The 20478-nt window shown below is 36.5% G+C and overlaps 4 non-coding genes across 4 annotated transcripts; all 4 read right to left on the reverse strand.

Annotated features, from left to right (window-relative positions):
- Positions 1-6814: 6814 nt before the first annotated feature.
- On the reverse strand, positions 6815-6979 carry LOC135764494 (U1 spliceosomal RNA). Its single transcript, XR_010540041.1, has one exon. It is a non-coding gene; the product is annotated as a U1 spliceosomal RNA (small nuclear RNA).
- A 785-nt stretch (positions 6980-7764) lies between these two features.
- LOC135764417 (U2 spliceosomal RNA) lies at positions 7765-7955 on the reverse strand. The gene has a single exon (XR_010539965.1). It is a non-coding gene; the product is annotated as a U2 spliceosomal RNA (small nuclear RNA).
- A 7452-nt stretch (positions 7956-15407) lies between these two features.
- LOC135773034 (U1 spliceosomal RNA) lies at positions 15408-15572 on the reverse strand. Its single transcript, XR_010543368.1, has one exon. It is a non-coding gene; the product is annotated as a U1 spliceosomal RNA (small nuclear RNA).
- Positions 15573-16357: 785 nt separating this feature from the next.
- Positions 16358-16548, reverse strand: LOC135764419 (U2 spliceosomal RNA). Its single transcript, XR_010539967.1, has one exon. It is a non-coding gene; the product is annotated as a U2 spliceosomal RNA (small nuclear RNA).
- Between the last annotated feature and the right edge of the window lie 3930 nt (positions 16549-20478).

A 20478-nucleotide genomic window follows, 5' to 3' on the forward strand; every position in this document is an offset into this window, starting at 1 on the left:
GGATGCAAAGTCTTAAAACAGTCAGTCAATTTAAAATCCTTAACTAAACTTTGCAATAAAACTGACGTCTTGTCAAACTTAAAATCTTCCCCCGCCCTTTTCCTATCAGTCTTTGCTAAAACACAATTAAAATCTCCCCCCATCACTAATGGTATCCTCCCCAACATGTGGGACTGCAGTTCCTCTAAAAGCTCATACCTATCATTTTTACCTGTAAAACCATACAAATTAAAGACATTAAAATCTCTATCTAAAAAAGTCAGGTTTGCTAAAATAGCCCGTCCATTTCTTACCACCGTGCTCCCCTTCACCAGGATGTGAGGGTTATTTATTAAAATCGCGACTCCATCATTTTTGTTGAAGTTGGACCCGCTCCATATTGAGGGTCCCGGCGTCCAAATCTCCTCCCATCTCCTGTAACTAGATAAAAAAGGTAAAGCACACTCTTGTAGTAAAAAAATATCTGACTTTTGAGATTTTAAAAAGGATAAAATAGTGTTTGCTCGGACCGTGGAGCTCACACTCCTTACATTAATTGTTGAAATTGTGAGAGCCATGATTAATAAATTAGGTAAAAAAGGCATAAGCTTAAAAAGGAATTAAAACATCATGTAAAAAATGTGAGCCTTTAAAATTCATTACAAAAGTATTTTCTAAAACATGAGAACAATTTAAAACCAAGCTGTTAGCCTAAAAACTCAATTTCCTGTGAAACAGGTTCTTCCTTTATCCCTATGAGAGAGGGATCAGGAGGGTTAACCTGTTTCACCCCCGAGCTAATAGCTCTAGGGGTAGATGTTTTCAGCTCTATTGACAGAAAAGAAACTTCATTGGGAGAATCGGTTGGGAAAATCCTGTTCAGGTCCCCGGAAGAGGAGGAATCTGACACAAGTCCCATCCGATCACGTTTCCTCAATTCTTTTGAAAGGGGTGACTCAGCTACCCTTTTTTTATTTGTCAATTGAGCACATGGCAAACTTAACAATAACTCACTTTCTCCATTCTCTTCGACACTTTTTTCATTTTCCTGGTTTTTACTTTCTAAACCGTCTTCCACTTCATTACCTTCCTCTCTCTGTACTGGCTGTGGCTCCTCCTCCCCCTCCACCTCTCCTTCAATCTCAGTTCTTGGCGGGAAGTTTGAATTTTGTGGCTCCGCCTCCTCGTTATCTCGACCGTTACCCTGAGCCGCCATTTTGTTAGCTTTTACTTTGTTGGCAAACGATTTAGGGCAATCTCTGTAAAGATGATTAAACTCTCCACAGAGGTTGCACTTCCTGCCATTGGGACAACTTTCAAAAGTATGCCCAATTTCTCTACATTTCCCACAGAAAGGCTTTTGGCAGGCTTCAATTAAATGTCCCATCTCACCACATCGTCGACATAATTTAGGCATTCCTTGGTAATAAATGTAGCCTCTGTTTTCTCCAAGCACAATCACCGATGGCAGATGTCTCAGGCCCTGGAACCCCTGGGGGTCTTCCCATTGTTTTATAGGGACCCTCCAGGAACAGTTCCATATGCCATCCTCATCAAACATCTTCATGGCTTGTCCTCTCACAGAGCAATATCTCCCCAACCATGTGCATATGTCTTCTCCATTAACGGTTTCATTAAACATCCTGACAATTACCACTTTATTGGTGTTGTCAGTCAGTTTTTCCACTTTAAAAATGGAGAAGAGGGTCGTAACACTCTGAAACCTTGACCAAAAGTCATTTAACAACGCAGCCGTCTTAAAACTCACGTCAAACCCCTTATTAAAAGGTAGAGAAATTATACAATTTAAATCGTTCGGCGTGAACTTTAAGCTTTGTTGTATAAGTTTGCGGGAAAAATCTAATCTGGACATTTGGGGTAATGTGCCGTCTTTCTCAATAAAAGAAAAACGCACACTGTGGTGCCTCCGCACGCCGGCGCGAGCCGCCATGATGGAGGCACCAACAGCCTTTTAAAAATAGGAGAAAAACCACCAATAAATATTTAAAAGAACGATGCAATAAATAACTAAAAAAATAAAAGGACGATAAATGATAAAACAGCCGAATAAATAAGTAAAAGGCACTCTACCTGTGAACGCTGGTGTATTTTCTCCTTCCCGGCGAGCTGTAAAAGATACCTGAATAAAGGATAAAAACCACCACGTAAATCCAAAAGAAAACTGGAAAAACTGACGTTCACAAGTAAAGTCCGGATATAATCCCTGTCCGAAGAGACTAAAACCACTGACAGGTAATAGTCTGTATTCTAAACAGAGAAGTCGATCGCAGTCACGTCCTGTTGAACTTAGCCAAAAGGCCGAGAAGCGGCCTTGCTTACCAAGTAAATGTATCTCCATTTAAGCATTGTCAGATATTCACTAGAAAACAAGACAAAAACAGTAAGTAAGATATTAATTTACTTTTTTCTTTCAAACATAAATTTACAGACGGCTGGAAATTTTTAATAAAATAACTAGCCATACCTATTCGGGTCTGCTCCCGTTTGCTGTGATGACGGGGGACTTAGTCCAAAGCACATTTTGAGGAATACTTACACATTTTACTTCTTATTTCTTTGAAATTAATTATGCATACACTATGGATTAAAAATGTCCCGACTGCGAACCTGATAAAACCCAGGTAAAAAGCAAATACAAATAAACCATTTTGATTTAGCAAAAGTTTACAAATAAATGCACTCCTTGCACACAACAAGCACGTCTAGTTACCATTCATATTTTGCGTGATTTAAGTTTCGTCGCATACATTTTGGAAGGCACACGATAAAAACAAAATAAGGCTTTTAATGTATGCCGACCTCATTCTCCGTTGAGGGCTTATCAATCATAATAAACGCTGTTAACTCTTCTCATTGAATGGTCTAAATCCAATGCTGGTAAAGAAATCAAATGTGCATTTAAACGCAACAAGCAAGCCGTAAAGCAATGGATGCAGGCAAACAAACGAGGAATAGCACATACACCACGATTAGATCATCGGGTCGCATACTTTGGAATTAATAAGAAATAATTATTCAGTCTAAAGAAATAAGAAGTAAAATGTCTAAGTATTTCTCCAAATGTGCACACTCATTACAATAAACAGGAGCAGACACGAATAGTTATGTATGTCTCGTTATTTTATTTAAAATTGATAAGCTGTCTAACATATGATATATTTTGATAATACGAAATGCTAAAAAAATAATATAACACCAATCGACAATATCTGTTATTGTTATTTTTACAAGTAAATTCATGTGTAGGAGAAAACAAAGCAGCTGTCAGTCCATACTATATTGAGTGGCCATCGTAGTGGTGCAACCTGAACGATGTTTTCCCTACTTCCGGTCAAAGCCGCCATTTTGTGAAATAGGCATATAGGTGACGCTGGAGCACGCGGCCATTGTCTCTGTTCAACAAAACAAGTATATATATACACATACGCATATTTTTCCTCAATCAATCACCGAATACAAGGTGCAATTCGATGCCAACTGACCCTTCTCTCTGGTTTCATGTTTGTAAGGAAAATTAAGGGGGAAATTACGATAGCATTTCAGCCAAACATTCATTCGTGCCACGCTGCTTTTCTTTGAACGAAAAAAAACCCTCTGCTCCCCCTACACAATTTCTTCTCCTGTTATTTTATGCTTAAAACAAGCAAATAAATCTGACTACAGGGTAAGAAAAAATTCGTGAACTTTTCCCATAAACACTTAATTCAAGAAAAATTGTCCCACCCCACTGGCCATTTTTTATCCACAATACACATTCGATGTCTGCAGGCACCATTGTCTTTGTTCAACGCAAACAATTCTGTTGCGTTTTTCTTTGAACGAAGTGCTCCGCCTAGATAATTTGACCCATATTCTCATGGGTTTGTTTCTCGTTTTTTTTTCTTTGAGAACAATCTATATAGCGCCTTCCACAATCGTTTTGGTGTTAGCTTTACGTAAAATAGAAACACAGAAAAGTACTGAGCGATGGAGAGACCACGAACGCGGAACGTATTATGGACCACGGACTGGCAAACAAACTGGCAACCACGCACTAAAGAAGCAAACTCTGATTTTAAACTCACCTTATTTGTCCCCGGAAAGCGCCAGAGTCGATGCACGGAGTGGACGGAACAAGCCTCGCTTCCATAGCCGAAGGTCAAAAATCCATTTAAACGTGTAGTCCCCGGTGTCCACTCGATCTTACCCAAAAAGCCGAGAAGCGATACCGCAATGGCATCCGGAGAAGGCGCTGGCTGTCGGGATGGAGGTTAGCGGGTCAGAGGTCCGGCACTGAAGGTCTGCGTTCATTATTCACCGTGTGCATTTCACTCTATATCCACTTTCTAATGTATAGCACTTGATAAGGATTAACAGTTTAAAAACAGAAATGCAAGACATCAGAAAATACATTTATTTTTTACTTTCATAACATGAGATGTGTCATACAATAACAAATATGAGCTTTAAAATCACATTCCTAAGTTAAAAATATACATAAAAATAGATATATGGATCATTACACAAATCACTACTCAAAGGACCTATGTTAAATAACTGCTTCAATATTAATTAACAATAACATTTGGCCAAGGCAGTCCTTGTAAATAGACATATAAATAGACAAATAAAATCATGACATATATGCCGTAGAGCCTGAGATAGAGAAAAATAATAAGGAATTCTGCTTTTACTACCATCTCAGAAATATTGCCAGAATTAGAGGTTTTGTCTCAAGACAGGACTTAGAGAAACTTGTTCATGCTTTCATCACCAGCAGGGCCGATTATTGCAATGGTCAATGGATTTAAAAAGTACTGTTTCTTGTTTAAAAACCACTTCATGGCTACAATACATGACAGATATGCTAATCGAATATGAAACCGATTACTCGGATCAATAGGATCAGGTCATTTAGAAAAAACAAGGGTTCACTCAAAACAAGGTGCCTCAGCATTCAGTTATTATCAGCTTTCAGAAGAGATCAGATGTGCTTCAACAGTAGACACTTTTAAATCTAGATTAAAAACACATCAGTTTAACTTTGCATTTACTGAATGATTTAAAACAGTACGAATAAAACAGTACAAAAGAATAAAACAGTATGAACCTTACCTGTTATAAAGGGAATGAAGCTTACGGTATGGTGCTTACCTGCAGAAATAAATAAAGTACAATAAGAACACACAGAACTTCAATTTTCAAAATTATTTTAACATTAAATGATGATTATTTTACTGGTTTACCTGTTTGTGATTACCACAGGATCCCGTCACCTGGCTGCGGTCTTCATTTGGTGAACGGTTCTTCACTCATAATTGACCTATACAAGAAATAGAGAAGAATAATAAGCAATTCTGCTTTTACATGTAGATGTGTGCCCCAAGAACACAGACACACCGGCTCCAAAAAGTTTAAACAGTACACATTTCTGTTATTTTAATGTGGCAAATGTGTCAGCTTTAAAAGAAGCATACATTACCTTTTAAAGAGGAAATACCTTTTGCATGAAATACCTTTACTCCCAGCATAAGCAAGCAATTTTCAAAATGCTTTTAAAAGTAAATAGTGATTATTTTACTTGTTTACCTGTTTGTGATTACCATGGAATCCTGTCACCATCATTTTTAAGCTTGTAAAGCAAATAATGAAATATTGACTTAGTAGGAAAAAATATTTTGGAAGTATCGTGATAAATGATGAAGAAAATATTTTGCAAAGTGATGGTTAGCACACGGTTGATGGTACCTATTAAATTCCATCATATTTTTTTATTCCTACTATGGAAGTCAATGGTGACTATCTGCTGTGGGTTTACCATCATTCCTCAAAATACCTTCTTTTGTGTTACTCAGAAAAAAACTAATCCTCGTGTTGTTGTAAGCCTGTATGCATGAGTAAATGATGACAGAATTATCATCATAAATTGAAATATCCCTTTAAACTGTATTTCCCCCCTTAAACCTAAACTTATTTTCCTACAGCAAGTCATTTAGGTAATCAAGAAAATACTTTACCCGTTGTCTTTGTGAGTTAAACAAATACAGCTACGCTTCCAGGTCTGTCGACGTTGCTGTGGTTTTTCGACAGCTGTAGTATGAAGGGTAGCGAATGAATGAATACATTGCAAAAAATCATTTCTTACTTGTTATTTCGAACTGTTTTAACTATACAAATATCTAGAAAGTCTTAAAATAAGATGCATTTTTTTGATGAGCAAAATGCCCTAAGAAAATAAACCTAGCCTTTAGGGAGAAAAAACTCAGAATTTGGGCTTAAAACAAGCAAATAAATCTGCCAAAGGGGTAAGAAACAAATCTAGATATAAACACTTAATTCAAGAAAAATTGTCGTAGCCCATTGGCAGATTTGTTGGCTTGTTTAATGTACATGCATGTACAATATTTCAATTTGTCTTGTATTTATTAGCATTTTGTATTGCCCAACGCTGTCTAGGTTGTTTAACTGTTGTCATTTTCTTATAAAAGCCTTTATAATTTATTAGTTTGGATGATTGCCATTCCCGAGAACCTCTTATATTGGAAGTAAAAGAATCATCTAAGCATTATTTTGTGCTCTTAGACATGTAGCCGTTTGATTGTGGTTCTATTTAATGGCTAGTCTATTCGTTTGGAATGGTCAAACGGCTATTAGATTTTCACTGACAGCCCAAATTAAGCCTTGTTTTAGCCTAGACACTTATTCGCTGTCTATTAAAAGTTATGTAGTCGTTGAATAGCCGCTTTTTTGATGACTAATGTATTCTTGGGCCGTGGTTAGACGTCTCTTGGATTTTACGTAAAACGACAAGCGAATCTATTTTTAACACAAAGGTCAGGGGAGAGCGCGAACGCAGTCCCCCACTATCAGAAATTTTGCAGTCGAGATTCCCACATTTGGGGAATTCGCAAAGGGTCAGCCCAACCGGAGTGCAATGGCTGAGCCTCGCCCTGGGTGAACCACCTTCATGATCATGGTGTCTCCCCTGCCAGGTAAGTATGAGCGACACCCTTTGAGGCCAGACGGCCGCATCTTCCTGTGACCGATCACATCGACGGCGCCCCCGGAGGCCGTCCGACTAACATTTCATTTACTGTGTGTGACCAGGTGGAAAGCGCACGAAGCCACGTCTGAGACCAAACATTCTTCGAGATCTACCCTGTTTTTATTCCGTTTCCAGCCCGGTTGAACCGTGTAGAGTGAAATATGTGAAACAATTTAAATCAAATGGATTTAAATTGCGCATTCAAATATATGGTTTCGTTATTACAAAGTAACTTTACGTGGAATAGAAACAAAAAAAAATGTACAGAGCAATCAAGAAACAACGAAAGCATAGCAATTTTAGAACGTGGATAAATAAAAACACAGGGCTCAATGACTTACCCGTTGTCGTTGTGAGTTAAACAAGTACAGCTATGCTTCCAGGTCTGTCGACGTTGCTGTGGTTTTTCGACAGCTGTAGTATGAAGGGTAGTGAAAAAAGTTTTCAGGTGTTTTTAACATTCCAATCGGTCTCGTTCGCTTTTGTTGCGCCTTCAGCTGTGTCGAGGATGTTTAATTCGTCCTCGTATCACCTCCGCAAACTTGTAAAGAAATTAATTAAATACATTACAAAAACATTTCTTTATCAGCGTGTTCATTTCCACGCAAGCTTTTCGTTAAACCAATAAAGCCAACGAAATCCCAGCAATTTTAAAACACACGGATTAGAAAAAACACCGTCATTCACGCACAAAAGAAGCAAATTCTTTTTTTTATACTTGACTTATTTATCCCCGAGATGGGGAGCGCACCATTCATGGAAACACTGCAATACCATGTTGATGCATGGAGTGGAAGGAGCAAGCTCCGCTTCCATTTCCGAAGGTCAAAAATCCATTTAACATATAGTCCCCGGATAGGAGACGTATCAGACATTAAACTGATAAGAACAGATACTACACTTGATCTTAGCCAAAAGGCCGAGAAGCGATACCGTGTTAGAATAGACGCAGCCAAAGGGGGAGCCGGCGAAGGCGCTGGCTTTTGGGGTGGAGGCTAGCGGGCATTTAACTCTATACGTTCTCATTGTATAACCCAGAGGTAGAACGTTGAGCTAGCAAATCAGAAGTTCATGTTTTAATGCAGGATCTGATCCACGCTCATGAGAGAGAGAGAGAGAGAGAGAGAGAGATAGAGAGAATTTAGAATTTTCAAAAAACCTTTATTACAAATTAAAACATTTTCATAACCTCAAATCAGAAAAAACAAAGAAAAAAATATATATAGTAACGGAAATAACAAAAAAATAAGCCAACATAGGAGCAAAGAACAAATCATCTTCAATAACCAGACACAGAGCTCCTCCATAATACCAAATCAATTCAAAAGAAAGAAGATCATTCATTGCTTTAAAGTATCTAAAACCAATAAGGATTCTAGATTTAACTTATTTTAAAAACTGCTAATGTATCATGGCTTCCGGGTCTGTCAACGTTGCTGTGGTTTTTCGACAGCTGTAATATGAAGGGTAGAGTGAAAAAAAATATTTAAGTGTTTTGAACATCCCAATTTGTTCGTTTACTTAGTATTTTCTTAATGTTTTCGAGTTAAAAAATAATTCTTAAATCGAGATACATTTACTTAATAAGCAAAGTGGCTTAGAATTTAAGTCTTGTTTACTGAAATAAATTCTAAAATGTAATAGGTTAAGGCTTAAAACAAGTAAAAATATCTGCCAGTGGGGTAAGAAAAATAAACCTAAATTGAGTTTATTATTGAATTAAGTTGAAACTAGAATTAAGTTTATTTTTCTTACCCCGCTGGCAGATATTTTTTATTTGTTTTAAATATAAACCTGTTGATTTTTATAATTTATTTCAATTATTTTACAAAGTATGCGATCTGATTTTTTTTATCGCGGTGTTTCTTTTATTCCTCGTTTCTTTTCCGTGCATTTGCTTTATTTATTTATTTTTGCTTGTTGCATTTAAATGCACATTTGATTTGTTGCCACATTATTATGTGTTAATGTATTTTTTAACATGTTTATCAACAAAAAGTGCGTTATTATAATTAATTATATAGCTGTGAAATATATACAAGAATTCCCAGCAAAAACAAAACGTTTTTATAACAATTTTCTATTACAATACATAATATCTTAAGCCACTTTGCTTACCAAGTAAATGTATCTCCATTTAAGCATTGTCAGATATTCACTAGAAAACAAGACAAAAACAGTAAGTAAGATATTAATTTACTTTTTTCTTTCAAACATAAATTTACAGACGGCTGGAAATTTTTAATAAAATAACTAGCCATACCTATTCGGGTCTGCTCCCGTTTGCTGTGATGACGGGGGACTTAGTCCAAAGCACATTTTGAGGAATACTTACACATTTTACTTCTTATTTCTTTGAAATTAATTATGCATACACTATGGATTAAAAATGTCCCGACTGCGAACCTGATAAAACCCAGGTAAAAAGCAAATACAAATAAACCATTTTGATTTAGCAAAAGTTTACAAATAAATGCACTCCTTGCACACAACAAGCACGTCTAGTTACCATTCATATTTTGCGTGATTTAAGTTTCGTCGCATACATTTTGGAAGGCACACGATAAAAACAAAATAAGGCTTTTAATGTATGCCGACCTCATTCTCCGTTGAGGGCTTATCAATCATAATAAACGCTGTTAACTCTTCTCATTGAATGGTCTAAATCCAATGCTGGTAAAGAAATCAAATGTGCATTTAAACGCAACAAGCAAGCCGTAAAGCAATGGATGCAGGCAAACAAACGAGGAATAGCACATACACCACGATTAGATCATCGGGTCGCATACTTTGGAATTAATAAGAAATAATTATTCAGTCTAAAGAAATAAGAAGTAAAATGTCTAAGTATTTCTCCAAATGTGCACACTCATTACAATAAACGGGAGCAGACACGAATAGTTATGTATGTCTCGTTATTTTATTTAAAATTGATAAGCTGTCTAACATATGATATATTTTGATAATACGAAATGCTAAAAAAATAATATAACACCAATCGACAATATCTGTTATTGTTATTTTTACAAGTAAATTCATGTGTAGGAGAAAACAAAGCAGCTGTCAGTCCATACTATATTGAGTGGCCATCGTAGTGGTGCAACCTGAACGATGTTTTCCCTACTTCCGGTCAAAGCCGCCATTTTGTGAAATAGGCATATAGGTGACGCTGGAGCACGCGGCCATTGTCTCTGTTCAACAAAACAAGTATATATATACACATACGCATATTTTTCCTCAATCAATCACCGAATACAAGGTGCAATTCGATGCCAACTGACCCTTCTCTCTGGTTTCATGTTTGTAAGGAAAATTAAGGGGGAAATTACGATAGCATTTCAGCCAAACATTCATTCGTGCCACGCTGCTTTTCTTTGAACGAAAAAAAACCCTCTGCTCCCCCTACACAATTTCTTCTCCTGTTATTTTATGCTTAAAACAAGCAAATAAATCTGACTACAGGGTAAGAAAAAATTCGTGAACTTTTCCCATAAACACTTAATTCAAGAAAAATTGTCCCACCCCACTGGCCATTTTTTATCCACAATACACATTCGATGTCTGCAGGCACCATTGTCTTTGTTCAACGCAAACAATTCTGTTGCGTTTTTCTTTGAACGAAGTGCTCCGCCTAGATAATTTGACCCATATTCACATGGGTTTGTTTCTCGTTTTTTTTTCTTTGAGAACAATCTATATAGCGCCTTCCACAATCGTTTTGGTGTTAGCTTTACGTAAAATAGAAACACAGAAAAGTACTGAGCGATGGAGAGACCACGAACGCGGAACGTATTATGGACCACGGACTGGCAAACAAACTGGCAACCACGCACTAAAGAAGCAAACTCTGATTTTAAACTCACCTTATTTGTCCCCGGAAAGCGCCAGAGTCGATGCACGGAGTGGACGGAACAAGCCTCGCTTCCATAGCCGAAGGTCAAAAATCCATTTAAACGTGTAGTCCCCGGTGTCCACTCGATCTTACCCAAAAAGCCGAGAAGCGATACCGCAATGGCATCCGGAGAAGGCGCTGGCTGTCGGGATGGAGGTTAGCGGGTCAGAGGTCCGGCACTGAAGGTCTGCGTTCATTATTCACCGTGTGCATTTCACTCTATATCCACTTTCTAATGTATAGCACTTGATAAGGATTAACAGTTTAAAAACAGAAATGCAAGACATCAGAAAATACATTTATTTTTTACTTTCATAACATGAGAGGTGTCATACAATAACAAATATGAGCTTTAAAATCACATTCCTAAGTTAAAAATATACATAAAAATAGATATATGGATCATTACACAAATCACTACTCAAAGGACCTATGTTAAATAACTGCTTCAATATTAATTAACAATAACATTTGGCCAAGGCAGTCCTTGTAAATAGACATATAAATAGACAAATAAAATCATGACATATATGCCGTAGAGCCTGAGATAGAGAAAAATAATAAGGAATTCTGCTTTTACTACCATCTCAGAAATATTGCCAGAATTAGAGGTTTTGTCTCAAGACAGGACTTAGAGAAACTTGTTCATGCTTTCATCACCAGCAGGGCCGATTATTGCAATGGTCAATCAGGGGCGAAAATCTCATCTAAATGTTGGGGGGGACAATAAACATAAAATTTTTCAAGAACAATTTTTGAAGGGGACACCAATAATACAGGCAAAATTGTACTTGCAAGGAAATGGGTACAGATAGAAAACGTTTCTCTTTCTCTATGAACGGACGCAAATTTAATTTTAATACATATGAATGCAGAGGTGAAAAGAGTAATACAATTTTCTACTTAAGTAATAGTAAAGTTACTTTAATAATATGTTACTTAAGTAAAAGTAAAGTTACTTTAATAATATTTTACTTAAGTAAAAGTAAAGTTACTGGTCTAAAAATCTACTCAAGTAAAAAGTCATTTTAATTTTAAGAGTTACTTTTTTACAGCGGGGAGAGGTTTCTAGTATAGTTCACAAAGGAAGGATATATACATCTCAAACTATGTTTTTAATTGTAAACATCTCTACAATTAAAGTGCAATAACAAATGTTAATAAAATAAAAAGCTTTTTATAACTAAGAAACATTTATGGAATTATTTAATGATTTTTACAGGTGAGTTATGCACTTTTGAAGCAAAAATAATATGAGGTCAGCAGCTAGTAAATACAATCATTATATGAAGGTTGTAATTGATGTATTGCTGGTAACATACATTGTTATTAAACTATATACATAAATGAACATATAATGAGATGAGTGCCATGGCTATACACTATACATCCTTTACACGTTTATTAGCTCCCAGACCTGTGTACCTGATGTCTTTCAATCTATCTCTCTCGCGCTCTCTCTCTCTCTGCAATGTCTAATGATCTGCGCATTCTCGAGGACGTTCTCAAGTTGTTTGACTTGACGCGAAGCTGCTAGACCTCGGAAGATAATGCGCATGTATTAAAAATGCATCGTGCAAATTAGCGGTTAAACACGGTCGGCAATTCTCAAACTCCGTACTCAAGAGCATGAACCCTACCTGAATGAAACAATCGCTTTGCGTCAATGGCCAGGGGTTTCTTTCGTAAGAATTGAATTGAGGGTCTGCATTAGCCTGCGCCTGTCTCGTCCCTCTCCATGGTTCTTTTTGCGCGTTCCCCCGCCCATCAATCAATCATCCGACCGTGGCGCGTCTTTATCACCTTACTTTTTTATTTATTTTTACTCAGTAACGGATATGATTTAACATGTAGCGAAGTAACCAACAATACTTTAAACATACTTAAGTAAAAGTAAAGTACAGATTTTAAAAACTACTCAAAGTAAAAGTACACAAAAAACTCAGTTACAGCAAGGTGAGTAAATGTAATTTGTTACTTTCAGCTCTGCCTCACCTCTGCATGAATGCATAAAAATGTTTTCTTGATCGTTTATCTGCTTCTGTTCTCAGAAAACGAAATATGTTCATGTTTATATGTCAAAATAGTCCAGTTTTAAAACATATGAGGATAAACTGATAAGTGATGGGAAACGTTGTATTGTATATAGCTTATTAACGCGTCGGCTCCGTACACTTCTCTACCACCGGAATGTGTGGTGGTGAGGTAAAAGGGGCGTGGGCAGTGGACCAAACCACTGTGAGGCAAGGGAGGGGGAATCCAAATATTTAAAACGTTTTTTTGTTGTTGCTCCGTTTGCATTTGTATTGTTTCACTTCTTACACAACTAGTTTAAGTATTATAAATCATTAAATTATTTTCAATACACATATTCTAATGATAATTTAGGGGGGACAACCCTCAGATAGGGGGGGTCCTGTCCCCCCCGACCCCCCCGGGATTTCCGCCCATGTGGTCAATGGATTTAAAAAGTACTGTTTCTTGTTTAAAAACCACTTCATGGCTACAATACATGACAGATATGCTAATCGAATATGAAACCGATTACTCGGATCAATAGGATCAGGTCATTTAGAAAAAACAAGGGTTCACTCAAAACAAGGTGCCTCAGCATTCAGTTATTATCAGCTTTCAGAAGAGATCAGATGTGCTTCAACAGTAGACACTTTTAAATCTAGATTAAAAACACATCAGTTTAACTTTGCATTTACTGAATGATTTAAAACAGTACGAATAAAACAGTACAAAAGAATAAAACAGTATGAACCTTACCTGTTATAAAGGGAATGAAGCTTACGGTATGGTGCTTACCTGCAGAAATAAATAAAGTACAATAAGAACACACAGAACTTCAATTTTCAAAATTATTTTAACATTAAATGATGATTATTTTACTGGTTTACCTGTTTGTGATTACCACAGGATCCCGTCACCTGGCTGCGGTCTTCATTTGGTGAACGGTTCTTCACTCATAATTGACCTATACAAGAAATAGAGAAGAATAATAAGCAATTCTGCTTTTACATGTAGATGTGTGCCCCAAGAACACAGACACACCGGCTCCAAAAAGTTTAAACAGTACACATTTCTGTTATTTTAATGTGGCAAATGTGTCAGCTTTAAAAGAAGCATACATTACCTTTTAAAGAGGAAATACCTTTTGCATGAAATACCTTTACTCCCAGCATAAGCAAGCAATTTTCAAAATGCCTTTAAAAGTAAATAGTGATTATTTTACTTGTTTACCTGTTTGTGATTACCATGGAATCCTGTCACCATCATTTTTAAGCTTGTAAAGCAAATAATGAAATATTGACTTAGTAGGAAAAAATATTTTGGAAGTATCGTGATAAATGATGAAGAAAATATTTTGCAAAGTGATGGTTAGCACACGGTTGATGGTACCTATTAAATTCCATCATATTTTTTTATTCCTACTATGGAAGTCAATGGTGACTATCTGCTGTGGGTTTACCATCATTCCTCAAAATACCTTCTTTTGTGTTACTCAGAAAAAAACTAATCCTCGTGTTGTTGTAAGCCTGTATGCATGAGTAAATGATGACAGAATTATCATCATAAATTGAAATATCCCTTTAAACTGTATTTCCCCCCTTAAACCTAAACTTATTTTCCTACAGCAAGTCATTTAGGTAATCAAGAAAATACTTTACCCGTTGTCTTTGTGAGTTAAACAAATACAGCTACGCTTCCAGGTCTGTCGACGTTGCTGTGGTTTTTCGACAGCTGTAGTATGAAGGGTAGCGAATGAATGAATACATTGCAAAAAATCATTTCTTACTTGTTATTTCGAACTGTTTTAACTATACAAATATCTAGAAAGTCTTAAAATAAGATGCATTTTTTGATGAGCAAAATGCCCTAAGAAAATAAACCTAGCCTTTAGGGAGAAAAAACTCAGAATTTGGGCTTAAAACAAGCAAATAAATCTGCCAAAGGGGTAAGAAACAAATCTAGATATAAACACTTAATTCAAGAAAAATTGTCGTAGCCCATTGGCAGATTTGTTGGCTTGTTTAATGTACATGCATGTACAATATTTCAATTTGTCTTGTATTTATTAGCATTTTGTATTGCCCAACGCTGTCTAGGTTGTTTAACTGTTGTCATTTTCTTATAAAAGCCTTTATAATTTATTAGTTTGGATGATTGCCATTCCCGAGAACCTCTTATATTGGAAGTAAAAGAATCATCTAAGCATTATTTTGTGCTCTTAGACATGTAGCCGTTTGATTGTGGTTCTATTTAATGGCTAGTCTATTCGTTTGGAATGGTCAAACGGCTATTAGATTTTCACTGACAGCCCAAATTAAGCCTTGTTTTAGCCTAGACACTTATTCGCTGTCTATTAAAAGTTATGTAGTCGTTGAATAGCCGCTTTTTTGATGACTAATGTATTCTTGGGCCGTGGTTAGACGTCTCTTGGATTTTACGTAAAACGACAAGCGAATCTATTTTTAACACAAAGGTCAGGGGAGAGCGCGAACGCAGTCCCCCACTATCAGAAATTTTGCAGTCGAGATTCCCACATTTGGGGAATTCGCAAAGGGTCAGCCCAACCGGAGTGCAATGGCTGAGCCTCGCCCTGGGTGAACCACCTTCATGATCATGGTGTCTCCCCTGCCAGGTAAGTATGAGCGACACCCTTTGAGGCCAGACGGCCGCATCTTCCTGTGACCGATCACATCGACGGCGCCCCCGGAGGCCGTCCGACTAACATTTCATTTACTGTGTGTGACCAGGTGGAAAGCGCACGAAGCCACGTCTGAGACCAAACATTCTTCGAGATCTACCCTGTTTTTATTCCGTTTCCAGCCCGGTTGAACCGTGTAGAGTGAAATATGTGAAACAATTTAAATCAAATGGATTTAAATTGCGCATTCAAATATATGGTTTCGTTATTACAAAGTAACTTTACGTGGAATAGAAACAAAAAAAAATGTACAGAGCAATCAAGAAACAACGAAAGCATAGCAATTTTAGAACGTGGATAAATAAAAACACAGGGCTCAATGACTTACCCGTTGTCGTTGTGAGTTAAACAAGTACAGCTATGCTTCCAGGTCTGTCGACGTTGCTGTGGTTTTTCGACAGCTGTAGTATGAAGGGTAGTGAAAAAAGTTTTCAGGTGTTTTTAACATTCCAATCGGTCTCGTTCGCTTTTGTTGCGCCTTCAGCTGTGTCGAGGATGTTTAATTCGTCCTCGTATCACCTCCGCAAACTTGTAAAGAAATTAATTAAATACATTACAAAAACATTTCTTTATCAGCGTGTTCATTTCCACGCAAGCTTTTCGTTAAACCAATAAAGCCAACGAAATCACAGCAATTTTAAAACACACGGATTAGAAAAAACACCGTCATTCACGCACAAAAGAAGCAAATTCTTTTTTTTATACTTGACTTATTTATCCCCGAGATGGGGAGCGCACCATTCATGGAAACACTGCAATACCATGTTGATGCATGGAGTGGAAGGAGCAAGCTCCGCTTCCATTTCCGAAGGTCAAAAATCCATTTAACATATAGTCCCCGGATAGGAGACGTATCAGACATTAAACTGATAAGAACAGATACTACACTTGATCTTAGCCAAAAGGCCGAGAAGCGATACCGGAATAGACGCAGCCAAAGGGGGAGCCGGCGAAGGCGCTGGCTTTTGGGGTGGAGGCTAGCGGGCATTTAACTCTATACGTTCTCATTGTATAACCCAGAGGTAGAACGTTGAGCTAGCAAATCAGAAGTTCATGTTTTAATGCAGGATCTGATCCACGCTCATGAGAGAGAGAGAGAGAGAGAGAGATAGAGAGAATTTAGAATTTTCAAAAAACCTTTATTACAAATTAAAACATTTTCATAACCTCAAATCAGAAAAAACAAAGAAAAAAATATATATAGTAACGGAAATAACAAAAAAATAAGCCAACATAGGAGCAAAGAACAAATCATCTTCAATAACCAGACACAGAGCTCCTCCATAATACCAAATCAATTCAAAAGAAAGAAGATCATTCATTGCTTTAAAGTATCTAAAACCAATAAGGATTCTAGATTTAACTTATTTTAAAAACTGCTAATGTATCATGGCTTCCGGGTCTGTCAACGTTGCTGTGGTTTTTCGACAGCTGTAATATGAAGGGTAGAGTGAAAAAAAATATTTAAGTGTTTTGAACATCCCAATTTGTTCGTTTACTTAGTATTTTCTTAATGTTTTCGAGTTAAAAAATAATTCTTAAATCGAGATACATTTACTTAATAAGCAAAGTGGCTTAGAATTTAAGTCTTGTTTACTGAAATAAATTCTAAAATGTAATAGGTTAAGGCTTAAAACAAGTAAAAATATCTGCCAGTGGGGTAAGAAAAATAAACCTAAATTGAGTTTATTATTGAATTAAGTTGAAACTAGAATTAAGTTTATTTTTCTTACCCCGCTGGCAGATATTTTTTATTTGTTTTAAATATAAACCTGTTGATTTTTATAATTTATTTCAATTATTTTACAAAGTATGCGATCTGATTTTTTTAATCGCGGTGTTTCTTTTATTCCTCGTTTCTTTTCCGTGCATTTGCTTTATTTATTTATTTTTGCTTGTTGCATTTAAATGCACATTTGATTTGTTGCCACATTATTATGTGTTAATGTATTTTTTAACATGTTTATCAACAAAAAGTGCGTTATTATAATTAATTATATAGCTGTGAAATATATACAAGAATTCCCAGCAAAAACAAAACGTTTTTATAACAATTTTCTATTACAATACATAATATCTTAAGCCACTTTGCTTACCAAGTAAATGTATCTCCATTTAAGCATTGTCAGATATTCACTAGAAAACAAGACAAAAACAGTAAGTAAGATATTAATTTACTTTTTTCTTTCAAACATAAATTTACAGACGGCTGGAAATTTTTAATAAAATAACTAGCCATACCTATTCGGGTCTGCTCCCGTTTGCTGTGATGACGGGGGACTTAGTCCAAAGCACATTTTGAGGAATACTTACACATTTTACTTCTTATTTCTTTGAAATTAATTATGCATACACTATGGATTAAAAATGTCCCGACTGCGAACCTGATAAAACCCAGGTAAAAAGCAAATACAAATAAACCATTTTGATTTAGCAAAAGTTTACAAATAAATGCACTCCTTGCACACAACAAGCACGTCTAGTTACCATTCATATTTTGCGTGATTTAAGTTTCGTCGCATACATTTTGGAAGGCACACGATAAAAACAAAATAAGGCTTTTAATGTATGCCGACCTCATTCTCCGTTGAGGGCTTATCAATCATAATAAACGCTGTTAACTCTTCTCATTGAATGGTCTAAATCCAATGCTGGTAAAGAAATCAAATGTGCATTTAAACGCAACAAGCAAGCCGTAAAGCAATGGATGCAGGCAAACAAACGAGGAATAGCACATACACCACGATTAGATCATCGGGTCGCATACTTTGGAATTAATAAGAAATAATTATTCAGTCTAAAGAAATAAGAAGTAAAATGTCTAAGTATTTCTCCAAATGTGCACACTCATTACAATAAACGGGAGCAGACACGAATAGTTATGTATGTCTCGTTATTTTATTTAAAATTGATAAGCTGTCTAACATATGATATATTTTGATAATACGAAATGCTAAAAAAATAATATAACACCAATCGACAATATCTGTTATTGTTATTTTTACAAGTAAATTCATGTGTAGGAGAAAACAAAGCAGCTGTCAGTCCATACTATATTGAGTGGCCATCGTAGTGGTGCAACCTGAACGATGTTTTCCCTACTTCCGGTCAAAGCCGCCATTTTGTGAAATAGGCATATAGGTGACGCTGGAGCACGCGGCCATTGTCTCTGTTCAACAAAACAAGTATATATATACACATACGCATATTTTTCCTCAATCAATCACCGAATACAAGGTGCAATTCGATGCCAACTGACCCTTCTCTCTGGTTTCATGTTTGTAAGGAAAATTAAGGGGGAAATTACGATAGCATTTCAGCCAAACATTCATTCGTGCCACGCTGCTTTTCTTTGAACGAAAAAAAACCCTCTGCTCCCCCTACACAATTTCTTCTCCTGTTATTTTATGCTTAAAACAAGCAAATAAATCTGACTACAGGGTAAGAAAAAATTCGTGAACTTTTCCCATAAACACTTAATTCAAGAAAAATTGTCCCACCCCACTGGCCATTTTTTATCCACAATACACATTCGATGTCTGCAGGCACCATTGTCTTTGTTCAACGCAAACAATTCTGTTGCGTTTTTCTTTGAACGAAGTGCTCGGCCTAGATAATTTGACCCATATTCACATGGGTTTGTTTCTCGTTTTTTTTTCTTTGAGAACAATCTATATAGCGCCTTCCACAATCGTTTTGGTGTTAGCTTTACGTAAAATAGAAACACAGAAAAGTACTGAGCGATGGAGAGACCACGAACGCGGAACGTATTATGGACCACGGACTGGCAAACAAACTGGCAACCACGCACTAAAGAAGCAAACTCTGATTTTAAACTCACCTTATTTGTCCCCGGAAAGCGCCAGAGTCGATGCACGGAGTGGACGGAACAAGCCTCGCTTCCATAGCCGAAGGTCAAAAATCCATTTAAACGTGTAGTCCCCGGTGTCCACTCGATCTTACCCAAAAAGCCGAGAAGCGATACCGCAATGGCATCCGGAGAAGGCGCTGGCTGTCGGGATGGAGGTTAGCGGGTCAGAGGTCCGGCACTGAAGGTCTGCGTTCATTATTCACCGTGTGCATTTCACTCTATATCCACTTTCTAATGTATAGCACTTGATAAGGATTAACAGTTTAAAAACAGAAATGCAAGACATCAGAAAATACATTTATTTTTTACTTTCATAACATGAGAGGTGTCATACAATAACAAATATGAGCTTTAAAATCACATTCCTAAGTTAAAAATATACATAAAAATAGATATATGGATCATTACACAAATCACTACTCAAAGGACCTATGTTAAATAACTGCTTCAATATTAATTAACAATAACATTTGGCCAAGGCAGTCCTTGTAAATAGACATATAAATAGACAAATAAAATCATGACATATATGCCGTAGAGCCTGAGATAGAGAAAAATAATAAGGAATTCTGCTTTTACTACCATCTCAGAAATATTGCCAGAATTAGAGGTTTTGTCTCAAGACAGGACTTAGAGAAACTTGTTCATGCTTTCATCACCAGCAGGGCCGATTATTGCAATGGTCAATGGATTTAAAAAGTACTGTTTCTTGTTTAAAAACCACTTCATGGCTACAATACATGACAGATATGCTAATCGAATATGAAACCGATTACTCGGATCAATAGGATCAGGTCATTTAGAAAAAACAAGGGTTCACTCAAAACAAGGTGCCTCAGCATTCAGTTATTATCAGCTTTCAGAAGAGATCAGATGTGCTTCAACAGTAGACACTTTTAAATCTAGATTAAAAACACATCAGTTTAACTTTGCATTTACTGAATGATTTAAAACAGTACGAATAAAACAGTACAAAA

This window comes from Paramisgurnus dabryanus, chromosome 9 (genome assembly GCF_030506205.2).
Source record: "Paramisgurnus dabryanus chromosome 9, PD_genome_1.1, whole genome shotgun sequence".
Taxonomy (NCBI): Eukaryota; Metazoa; Chordata; class Actinopteri; order Cypriniformes; family Cobitidae; genus Paramisgurnus; species Paramisgurnus dabryanus.